The sequence below is a fragment of the Mustela nivalis genome, assembly GCF_964662115.1.
Source record: "Mustela nivalis genome assembly, chromosome: 4".
Taxonomy (NCBI): domain Eukaryota; kingdom Metazoa; phylum Chordata; class Mammalia; order Carnivora; family Mustelidae; genus Mustela; species Mustela nivalis.
Genome location: NC_139023.1, coordinates 152959003 through 152981863, shown reverse-complemented (window position 1 = coordinate 152981863; position 22861 = coordinate 152959003). Strand labels below are relative to the sequence as shown.

At 34.0% G+C, this 22861-nt stretch overlaps 1 protein-coding gene and 1 long non-coding RNA gene across 3 annotated transcripts in view; one reads left to right on the top strand and one right to left on the bottom strand.

The window, feature by feature from the left end:
- Window positions 1–2816, top strand: part of LOC309862738 — a 130060-nt gene extending 127244 nt beyond the window's left edge. For both annotated transcript variants that reach the window (XR_014310684.1, XR_014310685.1), the window contains one exon: window positions 277–2816. This is a non-coding gene — a long non-coding RNA (uncharacterized lncRNA). The remainder of the gene's footprint in view (window positions 1–276) is intronic.
- GLRA3 (glycine receptor alpha 3) overlaps window positions 1–22861 on the bottom strand; it is a 192970-nt gene that overhangs the window by 76489 nt on the left and 93620 nt on the right. The gene's annotated exons all lie outside the window — the stretch shown is intronic.

Sequence of the window (22861 nt, the reverse complement as noted above, 5' to 3'; positions counted from 1 at the left end):
CTGAACACCAGTTTTCATCTTTTTTTATTCCTTGAAAAGCAAATTGCCAGTTAACAGAATATAATAACCAAGCAATCACAAAGAATGTTTCCATAATATCAGACCTGGTAGACTGCTTCTCTTGTTAGGGAGGTCAAATTTCAGTAGTAAATGTTACAAATCTGTATGTTCTCTTGATTATGACTTGTGCACAAAGACCCTTATCTTCTAACTGCAACTGAGTTTACATACCAGATAATGTTTTCTTTTTTTTTTTTTTTTTTTTTTGCTTGCTAGGTGCCCCATGTATCTTCCAAAGTGACAATGAACAGAGTTCACTTCAGCTTTTTACCACAAAGTTCATGATAATATGGAAATCCCACCAACCACAAGGATCTGCAGAACCTGTAAATGGGGGATATATGAACAAGCTTCTACCAGCCAGGTCACCCTCCCTTAGTCTAGAGTTCAGTTGACCAAGAAGCATAGCTCTCTGGTTGGTGACCAGTTCTTGCATTGCTTACTGCTCTGTAGTCTGTGTCTCATTCCTAATTTACTGCCAAAGGAATAGGTGATTGGACTAAAGTAGGTTTCTCTCTGCCTTAACCAGAGGAGAAGATGAAAGCAACTCCAGTTATAATGATGCCCGCTAGGAACAATAACTGACAAGTGAGGAATTTCCTTACAGTCTGCAACTGTTCCCCACTGTGCGGCTAAAATAAAAGTACTTTTAAGCTACAGTATATATAATAAAATTTAGTGGAATCTCCTTATCCTATACTATTAGTTTAGTGATAAATTTTATAGACAGAATCTCAGATCTTCCAGGAACTTTTCCTACAAGAATGCGCTAAAAGACAAAGCAAAACAGAAACACAACAACAACAAAAACACAAAAACAAAAACCACCCAGGGATCCTTCAGTTTCTGTTTCTAAATCACACAAGGCAGAAATCAACTGTCACCTATCATCAAGGCCAAATGTTATCCTATATCCACTGTGTTCTTTCTGTGAATAACCAGAAATATCTTTGTTTACTAACATACTTAGGCCTTTGGTTTAGGACCAGAGTCCAAAACAAAACTGACAAAACAAAAATGACCATCTCCTGAAAACCTAGAAACTAAGGTTTTAACGGTTCTTGAAGTTTGGGTTTTCAATAGTCTGCAAATGACCATTGTTCTGGGAAACTACCCTATTAAACAACCAAATTCAGCATTTTGAAAATAAATTTTTCAAACTTAATCCTCATAGCTGGTGTATCCCATTTATACTGGGCAACCAACATAATTTGTGAGTCCTGATCATTTGTGTAAATAGAGTAAATTAAATGGTAGTCAAATAATGCCACCTAAAAGAAATCCTTGTAACTTGATTTGAAATAACTTGCCTAAACTAAAAGACCAGGAACTAAAGCAGGAAACAATTTTGCAAAATAGAGATAATGGATGTATATGCAGTACATGCAAAACATTCTAAAACAGACTTACTAAATTTGGTTTAAAATGTAATTATTCTTAAAATGCAAAACATACATAAAGTCTAATCATTTCATTGATGGAATTTTCCCTGTTCACCTGAGCTATGCCCTATAAGGGTGAAAATATAGAAAGGTTATAAGTGAGTAAAAAAAGAGACAATAATAAATATGATATAACATATATGAAAATGAAATAAATATTTATATTTCCATTTCTGAAACTTAGACAGGTATTGAACTCATTCATAAGTTTTATAAGGCAACTGAATTAAATTTTATATGGAATCATAAAACTTTAGGACAGAGACATTTAATGATTCTCTTCTCTACAAACTCCTTTTGCAGTAAGACCTTCAGAAGTTAATCTTACTTTTTCATCATTTTTTCATACTTCATAATAAATAATATTTGTTATATGTTATACTGTATTAATACCATTCCTATCCACTGCCAAAGAAATAGGTGGTTGGACTGAAGTCAGTTTCTCTCTGCCTTAATTATGGGAGAATATGCTTTAATCAAAACCAGTTATAATGATGCCTGCTAAGAAAAGTAACTGGTAAGTTACATGTTAACTATATGTTATATACTTAATGTATATGTTATATTAGTATATTATTAATATAGTAAAGTAACAATGATGAAATATAGTTATTATTTCATACTATAGAAAGACTAATTTTGACATTTCAGAAGTCTAAAATTATTATTATAATAGAATGATATACCTTATTTTAATTAGTTTAAATTAATGTTTTAAGAAAATATTTTATTGACAATGTAAAGTTATATATCATGTTTGGTTTTGAAAGTAAGTATCCATTAAAATCTAGTTCAAATTCCATCTATACATGACATAGTAAGTAATAGACCTTATATTTGAAATTTTACATTGTGAGGTACAAAAAATAATAATTCAATTAGGCAAATTTTATAATGGTTCATATACTAGACTCAGTCTTTTGGGGATCGAATCTCAGCTCTTGCAGTGAGATAGCTTTCTAATCTTGCTGTATCTTGTTTTTTCTTCCTTAAAATAGGGATAGTTATAATAGTGCTTCCTTTCGTGGGGTGGCTGCAAGCATTGGATTGATCCACATGAGGTACTTAGAACCACACTCATTAAATATTAGCTTTTAGATCCTCAAAATCAAAATTCATATTAAATACAAATTTGGTTGTATTTTCCTTTTATAAATTAGTTTTTGAAATAATAGGGGCATTTTGATATGCCACATAAGAATTTGGGTTTGATAATTGTAATTTTGAACCTGGTGAATAATATGGAAAATTTTCAAACCCGTATGATAAGCTTATCATTAACTTTTTGTATTAAATTTTGCATTTCAAAATTTATGTATTTCTATATTTCCTGTTTTTATTCAATGCCCGCCCCCCCCCATCTCTCTATGTAATAGGTTTGTGTTCCAGGGTCCTCTTCTATAATGGTACATGTTGTTGCCTACCTATCACTTTGTGCCGCATGTTATACTAGTTGCTTTGTGGATTCCTCCTGCCATCCTCATAGCAAATCTATGAAGTAGGTGTTATTATTTGTGCAGTTTTACAGATGTGGACTGTGGGACCAAGATAAGCCAAGTAACTTCAACATGATTACAAAGCTAATAGGAGGCATAGTTGTAATCCAGACCCATAAATTCTGGTTTCAGAGCTTTAAAGGATACATTGCCAGCATTATATACTGCCAGTTATGATTGTCTTGCATGCAAAACAACTGTTTTGTAAACTAATGCAAAGATTCTGGGTTTATGTGGTCTATGTTTGTGGGTTTTTTTTGGTTGGTGTTATTTTTGATGTTGTTGTTTATTTGGGTTTTTTTTTTAGGTGTTTGGGGTTACTGATTAACATCCATAGTGATGGGAAATTACACACACCTTATACCTAAATGTTATCCAATTAAATCTAGTAGATACCAAGTTGTCATTTCTCCATAATGAGTACCCTGGGGAAAGACCAAAGTTAGTAAAAATCACAGCTAGATGTAGCACCTAAAATAACATAGAATACAATATTCATCTTTGGCTCTCTAGGGGAGTATAGGATTGCTAGAAACTAAATAAAATGGCCAATTAGGGAAAAAGTAGGGAAAATCATCATTAAATGTTAATAAAATTTGTTAAGTGCTTCTCTTCCCTCAAGTTCCCTAGTGTTTTCAGGTAATTTCCAGTCCACAGACTCCTCCCACTTCTCCTTCCTTTTCTCCCTGCCTTCTTACTTACTTCTAACCTGTCCTTTCCTTGTTTTTTGTTTCTTTCTGCCTCTGTGCAGGTTCCCCTTCTCTCCTCCTCCACCACTTCCCCATACATGAACACGCACACACTGCCTCTGTAGGACTAGTGGCCACATTTCTGTACTGATGATGTATGTAAGTGGTTTTCAACTGTGTCCTTACAGAGTAAAGGAAACAGGTCTCTACAGTACAATCATTATTGATACCTTGATGTCTTTTTTTTTTTCTTTTCTTTATCCTACACTTTTTCATGTAGTTGAAATTATATTGGGCATGTGTTTTTTCATCTTGCATCTTCACTGAATGAATTTCATGCCTTTTCTAGTATTCTTCTTAATCATCATTCCAATAGCGGTATGATGCATTTTTCTTTTTTTTTTTTTTAGGTTGTTATTTAAATTCCAGTCTAGTTAACATAGAGTGTAATATTAATTTCAGGTGTGTAATACAGGGATTCAATACATCCATACAACACCTGATGCTCATCACAAGTGCCATCGTTAATTCCCATCACCTATGTCACCCATTCCCCCTTCCATCTCTCCCATGTTTATTCTCTACAGTTAAGAGTCTGTTTCTTTTTTTTTTTTAAGATTTTATTTATTTATTTATTTATTTGACAGAGAGAGAGAGTGAGATTGAGAGCACAAGTGGGCAGAGAGCAGTAGGCAACAGGAGAGGGAGAGCAGGCTCTCCACGAGCAGGGAACCAGATGCAGGGCTCCATCCCAGGACCCTGGGATCATGACCTGAGCCGAAGGCAGCCCCTTAACAGAATGAGCCACACAGGTGCCCCAAGAGTCTATTTCTTGGTTTGTCCCTCTCTCTCTTTTTTCTTCCCTTTGCTCCTTTGTTTTGATGATGCATTTTTCTTACACAAATAATTTTTCATGTGATCACTTAGAGTCTAGAACCTACGGAATCATGCAAGTGGCAAAAGACTTAAATGTGTTGATTTATTTAGTATAATTAAACTTTTTTTTCATTATGTCTCAATAGATTTGAGCAAAAATTAGCGGTATAAAGTATTCTTAAGAATGAATGTGCTAGGAATATTTTCAGAAGATAATATTTTTTAAAAATATTTTTATTATTAAAATACCATAAGATAGAACAAAAATAAATAATATCACTAACTAGAATATTTTTTCTAAACATCTTGAATGCTTTCCAATGACTGTAAACATTTTAATCTAAAATGATGAGTATAGTGGAAACTATCACTGCCTTTCTTATTTATAATGTTATTTAATAAAATGGTTTTACAAATTCAACAATTAGGATACTAATTAATCTTTTGAAAAGATGCATTCAGGTTAAAAAATTCAGTTTCTTTTACTGTTTTTAAAATTGTTGATGCTATTGGTGCTGTTATTAGAGAATGGTTTTTAGCCTTATTAAATTATTAGAAATTTATTTGAAAATTATGCAATTCTTAACTTGACACATATTTTGTCATGCTACATTATTATTCAATTATTTTCTGTGAAAGTAAAGTGTGTATGCTCAATGACACGTGCATATATTTGAGCATGAGATAGATCATTTATTTTCACTATAAGTTCAATAGAATTTATTCACATTAAAAATATAAAAAGACCAATGTTAGTCTCAAATTTATTGGATTCATTCAACAACTGTTTATCACATATTGCCAATCTGGAATTTAGTTCAGTGCTGATGATACAATATTGAAAAATGGTCTCTGCTGTGAAATTGTTCATTACGTTGTAGAAGATAGATCATAAACAGACAATTATCTTTCCACATTATAAGTGCTATATTGGAGGCACACACAGCATGCTATGGAAACATAAGGAAATAATAGCTAATAGGGACTAAGGTAGAAGGATCAGGGAAGATTTCCTGAGGAAAATCTAATTGAGCTTGGTTTTTAAAATGAAAAAAAAAAGAAAGAAAGAAAGAAAAAAGTTAACTAGGCAAACATTGGGAACATAATAAAACGGGTCCTGTATTTTGACACAAAATCCAGTAATCACTGTATTTTTGTATGATTAATACAGGAATTAGGTCGACTTTAAGCATTATAATTTACTTTTTTATTTGATATCTATTGAACACCTTCTGTGTGACAGGCAATGTGCTGAGGGTTATAAAGTTGAATTATGCATAGTGCCTGTCACCTCCAGGCAAACAATCTGCAGGAAAGGGAATGAAACACAACAAGAATGAAAACAGGGGATATGGAAGGAGTGTATTATGAAAATAAGAACTTTACTGATTTTTACTTGGTGTTAGTCTTCTTTCAAAAAATAAAATAGAATAAAGAGTGTAAGAAAAAAGGACTTGATGTGCAGGAAATACAGACATAGATGCAGATATAGATGAAAAATGTATTTATAAAGGACATATGCTTCCAACATAATGGTAAACAGACACATAGATGGGCCTTTCTCCTAGACATTATTTTATGGATAATGGAAAAAATATGCACTTTAAAAAAGTTTGCTGTCTTATAATAATATAAAGGTATTCTTCAAAGACAAAAATAGTAACAAAAGTAAGAGTGAGCCAATGCCAAAGTAAAAGCAGTGGTGGTAAGCAAATACAATGTCTAGACTGGGAAACCAAGTCTTGCACCACCACAAGATGGAAAAACTGAACCTGTGACTAAGGATTCATTAATTAGTCCTTCAAGAATATCATGGATAAAGTTCAACCAAATATATGTTTATAACCAATAATAATTTACTACAGACAAAAGAAAGTAGACATGAGGAGATGCAGACTTGGAAACTCCACATCAAAAATATGAGATAAACAGGTAAAATGTATTTAAAGAAATAAAAGATAAATCCTGCAATAGAAGCCAATAATGACAAGAATATTTGAAAAATAATAAAATAATAATAAAATGAAAATACAAGCGTTGAAATTAAAGACTTAATGGATATGTTAAAGCATATAAGAAACTTTTGAACAAAGAACTTGAGGAGACAGTAGAGCTGGGAAATGTCCCAGATGCAAAGTGGGAGAAAAGGAGAGAGAAAATGACTTTCAAGATAGAAGGAGGAAGTCTAAAGTAATCTACATCTAATTGAGATCCCAGAGGGATGAAAAGGAATAGCAAAAGCCAACAGAGAAAACGACAAGAATTTTGCAGAATAAACCAAAGAAACTAATGCAAAGATATAGGAAACTCAAACATACAAGTAAAGGTAAATAAAAATAAGTCCATATGAAGACATTATATTAAAACTGTAGAATATCAAAGGCAAAGAAAATATGTTTGAAAGAATCACCCTTCTATTGCCAAACAATATCCCATCATATGGAACACCACATTCTATTTATTCATTCATCAAAATGGAGTATTGATACAAGCTGCAACATGGATGAATCTTATAAATATTATGCTAAAAAAAAACAGTCACAGGGGGCTTGGGTGGCTCAGTTGTTAAGCACCTGCCTTAGGCTCAGGTCGTGATCCCATGGTCCTGGGATGGAGCCCTGTATTGGTTCCCTGCTCGGCAGGAAGCCTGCTTCTCCCTCATCTTCTCCTGCTTCCCTGCTTGTGTTCCCTCTCTCGCTAGGTCTCTTTTTGTCAAATAAATAAATTATATACCTGATTCCAGGTATATAAAATGTCCACAGCAGACAGAAAGCAGATTAGTAGTTGGGGAGACGTGAGGAAGGACTGCTAAAGTGTACATGGTTTCCTTGTGAACAATAAATAAATGTTCAAAAATGGTTATAGTGATGGTTTCACAATTTTGTGAGTTCAGTAAAGGTCATTTAATTATAAACTTAAAAGGATGAATTGTATGACATGTGTATGGTATGTATATAATTACATTTTAAAAAAAAAATTGTTTATTTACTTAAGGGGGGGGGGGGAGAGAAAGCAGAGAGAGGAGCAAAGGGAGAGAGAGAGACTCCCCAAACAGATTCTCCACTGAGTGTAGAGCCTGACCAGGGCTCAATTCCAGGACCCATGATCACCTGAGCCAAAACCAAGAGTTAGATGTTTAACCGACTGAGCCACCCAGGTGACCTGTAATTACCTTTATTGGAAAATACCGAGACTGGTGGTAGACTTTGCATCAATAATGAAACCCAGGATATAGTGGGTTAACATCATCAAAATATTAAGACAATATTAGAGTTAATTTGATTAGTGCACTCGCTAATTCTTCCAAATTGAAAGAAAGACATTAAAGAAAAAGTTTTTTCTTGAACATTTATAAAATGGACTTTTAATTAATGCATTTCAGAGGGAAGAATTAAAAAAAAAAAAAACAGAATGCTATTCTGCAGTGCAAACAGAAATGACGAGCAAGAAACCGGTGAACTGCGATACAAATTTGATTAGACTTCTCTATAAAAAATTGCTATGAATGCATAATTTATGGGGTTGAAATGAACTGAAATATTGAAAAAACAGTATCACATGCTATGACTGATCACATAAGATATGTAGAAATAAATCTTTAAAACTGTGAGATTTTACCTAGAACATTTCCTAATTTCTTGAAAACTTAAGTAGATCAATACATAGGGGGAGATGCCATGATTATGCAAAGAAAGAGGAAATGTTGTATAGGTAACAATTGTGTAAAAACTAGTAGCCAGAGTCAATGTCATTTTTGTCAGAACAAAACAATTTTTGAGAAAACTAATGAGCTAATTTTATAGTTTATATAGAATACCACTGAAGGTCTCGGATAGCCAAGGTATTCTTACAGAAGAAGAAAGAAGTAGAGGGACTTCCTGTAGTAGGTAACTGAAATGATTATAAAGCTGTAAAACATTATGGTTGGTGCAGACAAACTGGCCAATGGGACAAAATGAGTAGTCTAAACAATCTTTATTTGATATATAAAGGAAGTAGAGTTGGATTAGTGGTGCACACATGGATTAGTTAATAAATTGTTTTGCTTACAACAAAAATGTTCAGTTCTATCCCAATAATAACAGTCAAAAAAAAAAAAAAAAGGTTTGGATGAGTTGAAAGCTCAAATAAGATGGGTTTAAAAACAGAAAGAAAACATAACAGTATTATAGCTTTGAGGTAATTCTTTAAAAAGCACAATAGTAATGATCATAAAATAAAGATTAATAAATTCTATGAGATCAAATGATCATGAGAAGGTCCCTTAAGGATAATGAAAAGCCAAACCATACTGGAAGAAGATATTCACCACACAGGTATAACTGACAGCTGGCTGGTGCCAAGCTATAAAAGATCTCATGTTAATCATTGAGAAAAAGACAAAAAAAAAAAAAAAAACTGAGTAGAAAAGTAGTCAAAAGAAGACATTTCACTGGACAAAGATCACAAATATCCAAGAATTATGTGAAAAAAAAGTTGAAGCCCACTGATAGCAAAGAAGTGCAAAGTTTAGACATTAATAAGATACCGTATTTGTACCAAAAGTCTTGTTAAGAATAAAAAGTTTGATGTCAGAGGTTGGCATGAATAGAGAGGAAAATGATATCACATACATTACTGTTGAAAGCAGAAAAAGGTGAGAAAGATTAACTTGTACTATAAATTAGATATATACAAGTACTCAAGAGACCAATATTTCAGTTCTAAGTATAAATCTTAAAGAAACTCTTGTACATGTGTGCCAGAAGACATAACACAAAAATATTTATAGTAGCACTGTTAGCTGTAATAAAAACAAAAACCGTTTCAAACATTCATTGACAGGAAAATGGTTAATAAATTATGATTTATCAACAAAATTAGATGTTACATAGCAGTGAAATGGATTGATACTGCTATTTAAAATAATGAGGAAAGGGGTCCCTGGGTGGCTCAGTGGGTTAAAGCCTCTGCCTTTGGCTCAGGTCATGTTCCCAGGGTTCTGGGATCAAGCCCCACATCAGGCTTTCTGTAGAGGGAGCCTGCTTTTTCCCCTCTTTCTCTCTGCCTGCCTCTCTGCCTACTTGTGATCTCTATCTGTCAAATAAATAAAATCTTTTAAAAAATAAAAAAATGAGGATAAATCTTAGTTAAATGTACTGAAAACAAAGTGTCAAAAATATGCTATGGCACTATTTTTTAAAAGCTCAAAACCAGGCAATCTTTCTCTCTTTCTCTATTATCTATCTACCTATCAATCATCTACCTATTATCTACCTATCATCTATGATCTATCTATTATCTATCTATCTACCTATTAACTATCTATCATCTATCTATCTATCAAAATTTTAAGGGCAAACAAGCGAATCAGAAACACAAAATTCAGAGTCCATAGTCTCTCATGGTTCACCTTCCCTTCCAATTTCCCCCAACTCCCTTCTCCTCTCTATCTCCTCCATGCTATTTGTTATGCTCCACAAATAAGTGAAACCATATGATAATTGACTCTCTCTGCTTGACTTATTTCACTCAGCATAATCTCTTCCAGTCCCGTCCATGTTGAGGGGTTTGAAGGGGCGGGGGGTGGGGGGCCAGGGTACCAGGTGGTGGGTATTACAGAGGGCACGGATTGCATGGAGCACTGGGTGTGGTGCAAAAATAATGAATACTGTTATGCTGAAAATAAAAAATAAATAAAAATAAATAAATAAATAAATAAATAAATAAAATGGGAAAAAAAGGAAATAAATAAAGACAAGAAAAAAAAGAAACACAAAATTCTTTTTTTTTTTAAGATTTTATTTATTTATTTGACAGAGATCACAAGTAGGCAGAGAGGCAGGCAGAGAAGCAGGCTGGCTCTCTGCTGAGCAGAGAGGGCTCGAACCCAGGACCCTGGGGTCATGACCTGAGCTGAAGGCAGAGGCTTTAACCCACTGAGCCACCCAGGCACCCAGAAACACAAAATTCTTGATTATGGTTACTTAGGGAGATACTAGGGAAATAGGGTTGGGGTGGATTATACACGTATCTTTAATGCTCTTATTCTGAGGTTAGGCAGTGGTGTCAATAGTTTCTGTTTTATTAAATTATACCTTGTCACTTACATATATTATTTATGTAATTATATACAAAAGTATTGATATCAGAATATGAAATAAATAATTGGAAATACTCATCGGAACTGTCTATTCATTTATGGGAAATATGCTACACATTGCAGTGTTTTGTCATTGATACACTTTTTGTAATATATAACTCTTACCACTTACTATTAGCATCTTTTTATTGCACATCTTATGTGTTGTGGTGGGTGGAGTGATGGCCCAAGCATAGGTACATCATAATCCCCAGAACCCATGAATGTGCATCCTAATTTAGCAAAAGAGATTTTGTAGATGTGATTATGAACCTAGAAATTGGGTTATCCAGGTGGGCCCAATGTAGTTACAATTATCCTTATAAATGAAAGCAGAGTCACCATCAGAGTAATGTGATGTGGGATTGACTTGGGTTTTGATAAAGGAAAGGGGCCATGAACCAAATAAAGGCAGCTTCTAGAAGCTGTATAAAGCAAGGGAATGGATTCACTCCTTGAGCTCCCCCAAGGAACATAGCTCTGCAGGCAACTTGGTTCTTGCTTTGTAAAGCCAATTTTGGACTTCTAACTTCCAGAATTGTAAAAGAATGCATTGGTGTTTGGTGTTGCTAATCCACTAATTTGGTAAAACTTTCTTAGGATAGCAATACAAAAAAACTGATATATATATATATATATATATATATACACACACACACATACACACACAATGTATATAATATATTAATATATAATATTATGTATTAATATATAATGTTATATATTATGTAATATACATTATATAATAAATATCTATATTTCAGAAAAATAAAATTAAATAATAAAATATGAGAATGATAATGATAAGGTATGATAAGGTATACAAATCAATCCAAATATATATTATATATTATATATATTACATATTACTTACAAATATATATGTATATATTATATACAAATCAATCTAAATATATATATAATATATATAATATTATATATATATACAAATCAATCCAAATGTATAATACATACATTATATATAATATATATTTATATTATATATAAATATAAATATATTATAATATATATTTAGATTGATTTGATTTCTTCTGGTTTAGGCAAATCAATCCAAATATATATATATATTATATATAATGTATATATTATATATTTGGATTGATTTGTATACATTATCATTATCATATTCTCATATCATTCTCATATTTTATTTTATTTTTTAGAGATCTTATTTATTTATTTGCCAGAGAGAGAGGGAGAGGAGAGCACAAACAGGGGGACCAACAAGCAGAGGGAGAAGCAGGCTCCCCACTGCGCCAGGAACCCGATTTGAGACTCTATCCTAGGACCCTGGGATCATGACCTGAGCCAAAGGCAGCTGCTTAACCAACTGATCTACCCTGGAATCCCTATCATATTTTAAAGAAGTTTCTAGAACAGTAGAATTTTTTGCCAGCCACTTGAGAAAAGAGAACATTTACAGCAAAAATCACTGAATTCATAGCCAAATGGAAAAATAACTCAGAATTCTTCCTCTTTTTAGGAGTTCTAATAAAAGACCCTGGATCATTTCAAAATGATTGAAAAATAATTTTCCTTTCTCAAAAAATGAGGGCAAAGTGCAAACTCTCTAACAAATGTCTTGCCAGTTTCGTTTTATAAGATTTTCTAATTCTGAGGTACTGCACATAGAGGTTTCCATGCATGACAAAACGTAGAATACTAATACTCAGTGGTGGAATAATTGCTGCTAATGTCATCTCCATAATGTTCCCCACGTTGCCTGCACCATCTGCTCCATAAACCCCACCACAAGGAGGGTAGTCATCTGGGGCCACTGATTCTGAAAATAACGGCCCATTGGGAAGTGCCTTTCCATTGTCAGTAAACCAACAGGGGGAAAAAGCCACTTCGTAAGAACTATTTGACTCTTAGAAAGGTTATTTAAAATCTCCCCTTGACTTCTTCATTATCCATATGTATAATTATCCTCTAGAAAAGGGTAGAATTGTTGTAGAATTATGAAAACATGTTTTAAGTAAGCTTAATTATGTACCGATTCAGGAAACATAAAAGTTAAGCATTCCCAAGAATTAAAGAATTAAAGTAGACTCAAAAATATGTAGATGATAAAATAGAAACAAAACCAATCTCTATTTTTTCAGAATTTATGAGGTTTTTCCTTATAATGATAGTATTTAAAGGAAATATTAGTCATTTTAATTTAACAGAATTGGTCAGAACGTAAGTGTGTTGAATCCATGAAATAACACTGTCTAGTACCGTGAACTCCAATTTGTCTTAGTCTATTCAAACTGCTAAAACAAAATACCATCGACTGGGTGGCTTACAAACAGCAAACATTTATCTTTTATGGTTTGGGGGCTGGGAGTGTGGGATCAGAATGTCAGCATGAGGATAAGGCCCTCTTCCAGGTGGTGGACTTTTCATTGTATCTTCACATGGTGGGGCTGCTGAGCTCTGTAGCATCTCTGTATAAGACCGCTCATCCCATTCAAGAAGGTCCCCTCATGATTTATGCACCTCTCCGAGACCCACCTACTACCTTTGACAGGGTTAGGATTTCAATATATGAATTTTGGGAAGACACAAACGTTCAGACAACAGCAAGACTGAAAACTAAACCACCAGCGAAACCAAGAAAGAACTGTATTCCACGGCTCAGTGTTCACACTCCAAGATTAACAATCATTGGGGAGGTAAACTTAGTCCATGGGAACATACCTGGAGAAGGTGATAGACATTTACTCCAATTAATATGGTTCATTCAGTTTGGACATGACTGGTTTTAGAATAAAGATGTGGACAGAATCAGTACTTCCAGTGGCAGTTTCCTTTCAGTGAGAACTAATAATTAATGTTCCTCTCTGGTTGTAACAAGTTGTTCTCTGTCTTAATGTGCACACACAAGTATCATTTCACTAGTGACACCCTTCTACTTCCTGTGCTCACTTACATTCCTATTCAATTCCCCTTTGTCTGTAAACTGTCTGCCCGGTGGTTCTCAACCTTCTCATAGCCAGGTAGAATGCATTTTCTCCTACATAGTAGTCTATGCCAACAAATCTAAAAAAAACCAAAAACCAAAACAAACGAAGCCAAAAAACTCAAACTGGCACAAACTTCCTGACTCCTATTTCTGCCTAAATCAGTGTCTAAACCTCTGTTGACCCCATTTGGTATTACACCAAGTAGGAAGGAGTTTATATGTTTCTCCTGGTTTAGGCAACAAAGGCATGGAAATTCTTTGACTACTACTTCCATTCATGACCAAGAATTTATACCAAAATTTACATACAAAATAGAATGTGCCCCTTGGTTTTAGTTCTACTTAATGTTATTCCCATAATTTGTATGTTTAAATGAACATAACCATATACACATAGCATTTACTAATTTGGAATTTGTATATTTAATGACATGTAGGCAGTGATCTGCTTATGATTATTTGTTTTTGGAACTTTTGTTAAATATTTGTTGTTCCAGGGGGCCCTTCGTGGCTCAATTAGTTAAGCATCTGACTCTTGGTTTTGGGTTAGGTCAGGGTTGTGGGATTGAGTCTCTCATCAGTTGGCTTGGGATTCTCCTCCCTTTGCCTCTAACCCTGCTCCCACTTGCTCTCAAATAAATAAATAAATAAATAAATAAATAAATAAATAAAATCTAATATTTATAAATAAATAAATAAGCAATTGTTCCACCACTGTACTACATGAATTGGATCATAAAAAGAGAAAAATCTTTTGGAAAATAAACTTATTTGGTCTTCAGAATATCCTATTGTCAGTCAACAATACAAAAGCTCTTTAAATCAAGCAACAAATTTTAAGAACTCACTAACAGGAAGAAAACTTTACTGAGGGGAGCTGAGAGATACTCCACACTGAGGTGGATAGTAGTGCCCTAAAATAATACCTTTTTGAAGATCCTTTAACTAAAGCGTTTCCGTGAATGTCTGATGTAAACTCTGTTTACAAAACTATATGCTTTTTTTTTCTTTAAATTGTTGTCAAATGCAAACATATAACATTTACCATTAGTGACATTTAGTACATTCACAATATTATATAACCATCACTACTTTCTACTTTCCAGATGATTTTCATCACTTTAAATGAAAACTTTGTACCCATTAAGCAGTCACTTGTTTCCAGTTTAAATATATTTAGATTTTTAGTTATACACCTACATAGTTCTAAAATTTAATCTATTATTTTGGGATCATGCTCACACTCCCCTTCATAATTATAATGAATTATTAATACTTAGCAATATGACTTTTGGGAAGAGACATGATTTAGTGAAAGAAAAACAAAAATAGGTATTGCCAAAGATTTTTGTTTGTTTGTTTGTTTTTACGTTTGTCCTTAGTCAGAAAACTGGTCATGTAAATCAATTATTTCAAAAAATATTTTAAGTATTTCCAAATTGTTCTCAACATTGAGGCTTGTTATCACAATTTTACATTTCAATTGATATTAAAAGTTCAGTGTTTTTCCTGAAAAGTCTCTGAGTCTTCTGGGAATCTTTCAGTTCATGAGGGAGGACTTATATTGCATATAAGTTTCTATGAAACAAGAGGATAAATATTAACAGAAATTAACTTTAGAAAAGATTTAGTGATTTATATATTATATGTTCCAGATAAAATTAGATTTTATTTGGGTTGATTCCCTTCTGAGCAATCCAGATACTTCTTACCTAACTCTTTGTTGATCTGAGGATAGGCCAAAAAGCCTTGTGGAGGTTATTAACTGCACTTAAGAGCTACTGGGGAATTAATTTTTTAGAAACAATTATTACATATTGCAATGAAGTTCCCTCTGCCCCTCAGGCCAACCTAGTAGTCTCTAAACTTTAGCAATAAATTTTAGCCTGTGTGATTGATTCACTAACTTTTCTTTGTATATCTGTAGATCATACCTTCTTTCTGAAAGAACATGCACATCATGAAAGAGGAATCAAACCTCTTTGGATTAACCCTTAGCTCAAGCTCCAAGCACCAAGATAAGGTCTATAGCTAGCACCATTGAGTCTACAAGTTATCAAGAAATGTTGCTGAACCACTATACTCCCTCTACTGATTAACTGCCCTAACTCTAAAAACCCCTGGGCCAGACAGAAACCTTGGAGTTGGCCTTTAGACAAGAGTTCACCTTCTCCCCAGATGATCAGTCTCCTGAATAAAGCTATTATTCCTTTCCATTCAAAACTCATCTCTTGAGTATTGACTTGTTGAGTGATGGGCAGCCAGACTTGGGTATCAGTAACAAATTTTGGTGAGCCAACCAGGAGGCAATGCTACTGTGGCATTCAGTTCCCCCGAGAATCTCAAGAAGGCCCAAGCTAGGAACTTGGATGGCCACAGGAAGTTAGCTGCCAGGGATTTGTTGGTGTCAGGGAGGAAATCTGGAGGATCTGTCCCTATAGCAGCCAAGACTATTTTTGTCCCAGAGAAACTCCTTGCTGATTTTCTACTGATGCTAGCCGCCAGTTTGGCTTTTTTGGTTTGATTGAAAAGGAAAGGAGCATTTGGGGAAGGTGACTAGCTTCTGGACTACGTAAACCCTTCAGAATGTATACCTATACAAGCAAGTTTCTCATTTAGGAAGCAACAGTATATGTTCTTCTTTTGTTATCCATGTTCTTCCCATTAGAAAGGTGTGGCTTTGGGGAGAAACTAAAAGGGACTGAATAACCGTTCTGCATTTGGAATTTGAAACAGCTCCATTTTGGCATGTGTGGGGGTTGTATTGCCTTGTGTTAAATTAGTGTCTAATGGTAAGATCCACCTCTGTGCTACCAAGTAGCCCACTGGGCTGAATCTTGAATAGGTGGAAGGTAAGTAGCCCAGAACCTATATTTAAGAAGAAAGATCATTTTTATTGTAACACTTCCTTGTTATGTAGACTAAGCTGGGAAGAAAGATGGCCACAAAATAGCTTTTTAGGATGTCTTCCTTCCTTTGGGTTGCCTCAAAACATGGGGTTTTAGTCTGGCTCTCTTGGCTTGTCTAGAGAGCCATTTGGTTTAGTCAGTGGAACTTTGATATCTTTGGGAGGAACCAGAAACTAAGAAACCATTTGGTTCAGTCAGTAAAACCCCCAACATCTGGGGGAAAGTGGTTGTCAACAGAGGTACTCTGGGCTCCATGTAGTTACAGTTTTGTTTCTTCCGTGTTCTTTTGCTCAGGAAGATGGGCAGTACTCCTTCTGTTCCCAAAGAAATTCCATTAGGACATATTTTCAATAAATGTTTCAGAGGATGGAAAAACAAAACAAAACAACCCCCAAACACAAAAGCTGTTTTGCAAGAGGGACAGATGGAGACAGAGAGTTGGCAGCACCCTTGCACCTCTGCCTTTTCCTCCTCTTCTTCATGTTTCTGCACCACCATGGGCAAGGCTCACATACCAGATTCCTATACCCTCCTCAGTACCTCAGGTGCCATTGGCTTCTGCTCCTCCTACCCTATCAGGGAATGAAACACACCTCAAGCCATGAGGCTGCCTTCTAGTGAAGTTCAAACTGAAGCACCTGCCAAATCAATAAGAAGGGGAGTCCAGAGGATCCCCTGGACTTAAACCCTCACTTTAGATCTCCCCACAGGAGTCTCAGGTAAAAATTTCACAGTGAGAAATAAACTGATTGAATTTTAGTGGACTCAGATGCACATATTCAGTTTTGAAGTTGTTTTAAGGGTGTTGGTTTAATTAAAATAGACAATTTTTTAGAGTTATCTACATTAAATATTATCTCAGTGCTTGGAGTTTGTGCAAAGGGGTTGTCTGAAGGGGTCTGGTTCCTGTTTCATGATGTACAGATGTGTTCTGTTCTTTCTGGTAAAGAAGGTAGGATCTACAGATACACAAAGAAAGTAGAGTAGTTAATCAATCACATGGGCTAAGGGTGGATTTCTAAAGCTTTAAGTCACTAGGTTGGCTAGAGGGGGCAGAGGTGATTTTGATACCCCACTGTCAATTTCATCATTCTATATCTACGGGACAAAAGACTAGGGGCAAAAGTCTGTTTTCTGTAACTACCTCCTGCTGATCGGGGGTGATGTAAGGGATAATAAAGTGGAGGAGTTTAAGAGAGTGAGAGAATCTGGTTTCTGGCACAAAAGTCATAATTGTCTTCCTACATTCATTCAGACCCATGGTACTAATTCTTGTACATTTTAAGGCAGCTTTTTCGTTATTTCCAGAAATTCTTACTCAGATTAGTTTTATGGTCTTAAAGATCAGGAACCTGTATTGGTCAAAAAGTGCTTTTCAGTAGTCTCTTTGAAGACCTAACATATTTTGCAAGAGTATCAGAACAATAATCATAAATGACAAATAATCATAAATGGGCGTGACTAAAGATCGGATGAGACTTCATTATAGTGTAGCTGGCAAGAAAACCTGATTACTTCAGTGACACAAAACATTTCAATAATTAGAATGTAGAATGTCAAGTGATGGCCTTATATTGGGGCCTCCTAAAACTTCAGGAATTTATATATTTTCTAGAACCTTTAGAGCATTTAACTGTATAATACAACCTAAGATGGTTTATCATCATTTGTTTTACAATGCTTCCCAAGGAACTGGACAGACCAAATAAACAAGCTTAACTAGTCAAAAAGACTTCATTGATTCCAATCTTGAAAAGTTTGTTAAAAACCTCAGCAAGTTTTAAAGTGCATGCTGATTTAAGATTATAGATTCTTAGAAAACAAAACTTATCTATTTAACCAAAGCGGCAGTAAAATATTTTCCTGGCAAAATCTCAAAAATGTTACTTCACTTGTTATGGGATTGTAAAGATCCTCTCAAGGAGTAAGGCTGTGAAACCCTTATTTTTATTCTTGGAGTTTGAAAAGTCTCATCAATTTTCTGAGCTAGATTAAAAGGTTTTTAAGAATCTTAAAAGCATTCTCCCATAGAATCTTGATTCCTGGTCCAAAGTAGGGAAACCTTAGTATCCCCCAAAAATGGCAAGAGAATCCAAGGAGCAGAAGTACCATTACCTTCTATTAAAATGAATAAGTACAGTTCAAAATGAAGACAGCTTGAAAAATTCTCAAATTTCTATGGGCAGGATATGGATTGAAAGTATACTCTGCAGCAAACATGGTCCATTTTTTATAGAAAAGTAAAGATGACTCAGAAGGCAAAACCAGAACCCAAATGCTGAAGTCAAAATCCACAAAGAATCATTTTCAGGGAGTAGGGCTGGGCTCCAGCCATGTTAAGTGGAAGGAGATGTTTGCCTAGACTTTAGAACTGTTATGAACCAGTGACTGTAAGGAGAGTGGCACTCCCCAGTCCTCCCCATCATTGAACAAGAGTCTCTATTTCAGTTACCCTATTCTCCTGGTATCTTTGAGTATTGACTAGTTATCCATTCCAATAGGTGGAATGGATAACTTCTTAAGTCCTCTTGATCTTTTGATGAAGAGGAAACAGTATTAATATTGGCCCTTGGGGAGCCTAATTTACCCTTGGACCTTATTTAGATGGCAAGAACCCCAACTTTAAAACACTGTCATAATGAGACAAAGAAGCTGGGGTTTTTAGGAAGGGGGTGTGTATATTTTGCATGTTGAAAGAATGTGAGTAATTGTCACTAGAAAGGAGATTGCATCAGGTTAAAGATGGCTAAACCACCTTGCAGTTTATACCCAGTCTCCTGAAACTCTTGGGCAAACTGTCTACCTTGCTTATACCCCTGAAATCCCTGATACCCCTGACACCCCCAAAAAGCCATGTGAGAGGAGCCACATGAAGGTCCTTTTTAACTTTTTTTTTTTTAATTCAGAGAAATCTTACAAATACAGTTCTAACAACTGTGCATATTATTGAAATAAAGAACAGATCATTACCCACAAATATTCTCTTGTGCTGCCCTTTATTAATTAAGCCATCTCTGCACCTATTCCTTTAACTTTAAAACCAGTGGTATACTCTTCATCCTTGTCATTTTGCCTTTCTTAGAATGTTACATAAGTGGAATTGTACAATATTTAACCTTTTAAGTCTGGCTCTTTTACTTAGCTTATTTTGTGTATCAATTTATTCCTTTGACTCGCTGAGTAGAATTCCACTTATTGGACAATGGAATAAAATTCCATTGTATGGACAAGCCACAGTGTTTAATGCCCACTGACGGACTTCTGTTGTTTTCCCAGTATTTTATGATTTTAGAAAATTCTTCCATATGCATTTGTATACAGGTTTTTAAGTGAGCACAAGTTCTTGTGTCTCTTAAATCCCACCTAGGAGTAGGATTACTGGTTCATATGAGAAGTTATATGCTTAAAGGTAGAAGAAAATAAACTGTTTTCTAGATTGGCTGTACAATTTGCACTCCCATTAACAATATATGAGACTTATCCTTACCAGTATTTGGTATTCTCAGATTTTTTTTTTAAATTTAATTTTAGGGGCACCTGGGTGGATCATTGGTTAAAATTTAATTTTAACTTTTCTAATATGTGTGTAGTGGTAACTCATTGTGGTTTTAATTTGAATTTTGTTAATGACTAGTAATGTTGAACAATTGTTTGTGAACATATTTGTTTTCTATATATATATTTTTTTCTTAATTGGGGAATGACTAAATAAATTTTAAATATGGACAATATATTTGACAAGTTATGTTGTGAAACTATTTCTCAAATAAAGGTATTAAATGAATATAAGTACTTCACTGAGTATACTTGGGCTGAAATATTTATTCATTTTAATTTAAAGAAATTACAATTGGGAATATCGTTCATTTAGTAGGATTTTTTCTCACTTTACTAAGTACTGTGGGGCAAATATTTTATCAATGAAAAATGTTGTTCTATTATGAGTCATTTGAAGGTTTCAATGCCTTCTAGTATAATAATCATAAAATTCGACTTTAAAAACCATTTCAGGTAATTTTATGGAAAAAAAAAAGCACCTTACATCCAGAAGTAACAAGACCATATAGGAGAAATTACTCATTTTCCAGAAAAACATCAGTGACACAGTATTAGAAGCACACAAATCTAAGGCACTAAGAAATATGACCGTTTGCCAACATAGTTATTCTGCCTCTGTTATATTTTAATTGTCAGATAATTTACATTAAAAAGTTTTTTTTTATTTGAAAATATACACCTACATACAGGCATATGTTGTTTTTATTGTTTTATAATGAATTTTTTATTTTCTTTTTTGGGATAAGTTTAAACAAATATTTTGTAAATTCTCAATATAGTAAAACTAATTTGTTAGGCAACAAATAATTTTCAAAAATAAATCTACATTATTTTAGATTCTTCTTTTATTCTCAAATCTTTTCCTAATCAGAAGATAGATTATATGGTTACCTTAACCTGAAACATAATAGTGAACTCATTATATTATAAAGACCCTTATAAAGCCAATTGTCCAAACAACTAAATACCCATAAGATCAGCTGTAATTTATAGGTACAATAGGCTCTATTCTGAATGTAAAAGTAGTGTGAATATCTGCACTTAGAGTTCAAATACTGAATCAATTTTCGTTTGCTATGTAACAAACCACCCAAAACTTAGTAGTTCTATTGGCTCACAATTGTGTAGATCTGCAAAATGAGCTAGGATCAGTTGGGAATCCTGTTGGGTCTTTCCTGTGATCACTCTTACAACTCTAATCATTTGGTTGCTTGGTTGGGGCACAATGACCTAAAATGCCTCAATCCTAGGTCTAATCTTTACTTGCTGACTGTGAATGGAGGCACCTTAGTTCTGCTTCACATGGTTTCTTTGTATCTATTGGGCTAGGAAAGTCTTTACACATCAGTCTTGGGGTTCTAAGATGGGAAAAGCAGAAAGCTGTAATGTCTCTCCAGGTTTAGGCTCAGCTCAGCAGATTGTAGAGTGTCACTTTTGCCACACTGTTTTTGATTAAACCAAGTAGTAAGACGAGTCCAGGTTCAAAGAGAGGAGAAATAAAATTAATTCCACTTTCTGATGAAAGGAAGAGAAAAGTCACATTTCAAAAAGGTGTGGAAAGAGGTATGGGAGGAGATCCTTGCAAATAAATTACCATCAGACATTAGGGCAATGGATGGAAAAGATGGCAAAAGGTCAGGTGTTGGTGCATGAGAAAAACTGACCTGTATTTTTCTTCAATATGCATATCTCCTAGAGATATTACCACTTTAAATCTTAGCATTTTCTTTGTAGTAAAATAATTTAAAAATATTATTTAAGAAAATTTATGCATCAGTCAGAAAAGAAGACTTTAGAGACAATAGCTTGACAACTTTTCTTTCTTCTGACTAGACACCTTTTTCACAAGAAGAAGGATCACAAAATATTTTTAAAATAGAGAAAGATTTCTTGTTTCCATTTATAGTCTCAAAATCACAAATACTTTATTATTAAGGAATATGTAGAAAAAAAATTAAAGGAGGACAACATAACAAAGGTATTCTATATTTTGAATTAGGGGACTATTACTTTAAAATTATAAGAATGATATCATTTTATGGTGCAGACTATGAAGAACAGATCTAAAAATGTATAAAGTAAGAGATTATTTGTTCAACTCTGAGTTTTGTTTGGCTTTGAATCCAAATGAGCAAAAATCCTTTTCTCAGCATACAGCATAATTGGCATTAGCTAAAAATTTCCTAGCATAGCTTTTGTAAGAGTAAGATTTAAAATAAAATATGACAAAACATAACTCAAAAATTGTTTTTAAATAAGAGAAATGGGAAGAAAATACCTTCAAGTTCTTACAAATGTTCTTCATTAGGAAGCTGAAAGGCCCAAAATTGAATCAGTGTTTCAATATTTGCAGACATGGTAACCAGGAGCATATCTAAATCATTTGGGACTAAGAGGATCTATTGTCCAATGTTTTAAATATGAGCTATTTTGAGAAATATGATTTGAAGAATAAGAACACTAAAGCTTGCTTCAAGTACTGAACTGGTCAGAATGAATTAAGTTTTATAACATATTCCACAGTAACCACAGTACTAAAAATTGTCAAGGGCAAACAATTTAGCCCTAGTAAGTAATAAGAAGTAGAAGCCTCAGCAAAGAAAGAGGATTACAAAAACATATTGCATTCTGAATCTAATAGCCACTAGGCTTTTATAGGGCAAGATACTGCTAACCTCATACAGCAATTTAAGAAGGTAAAATAATCTCCTCTTCTGTTTGAAATATTTGCTTTTTCCT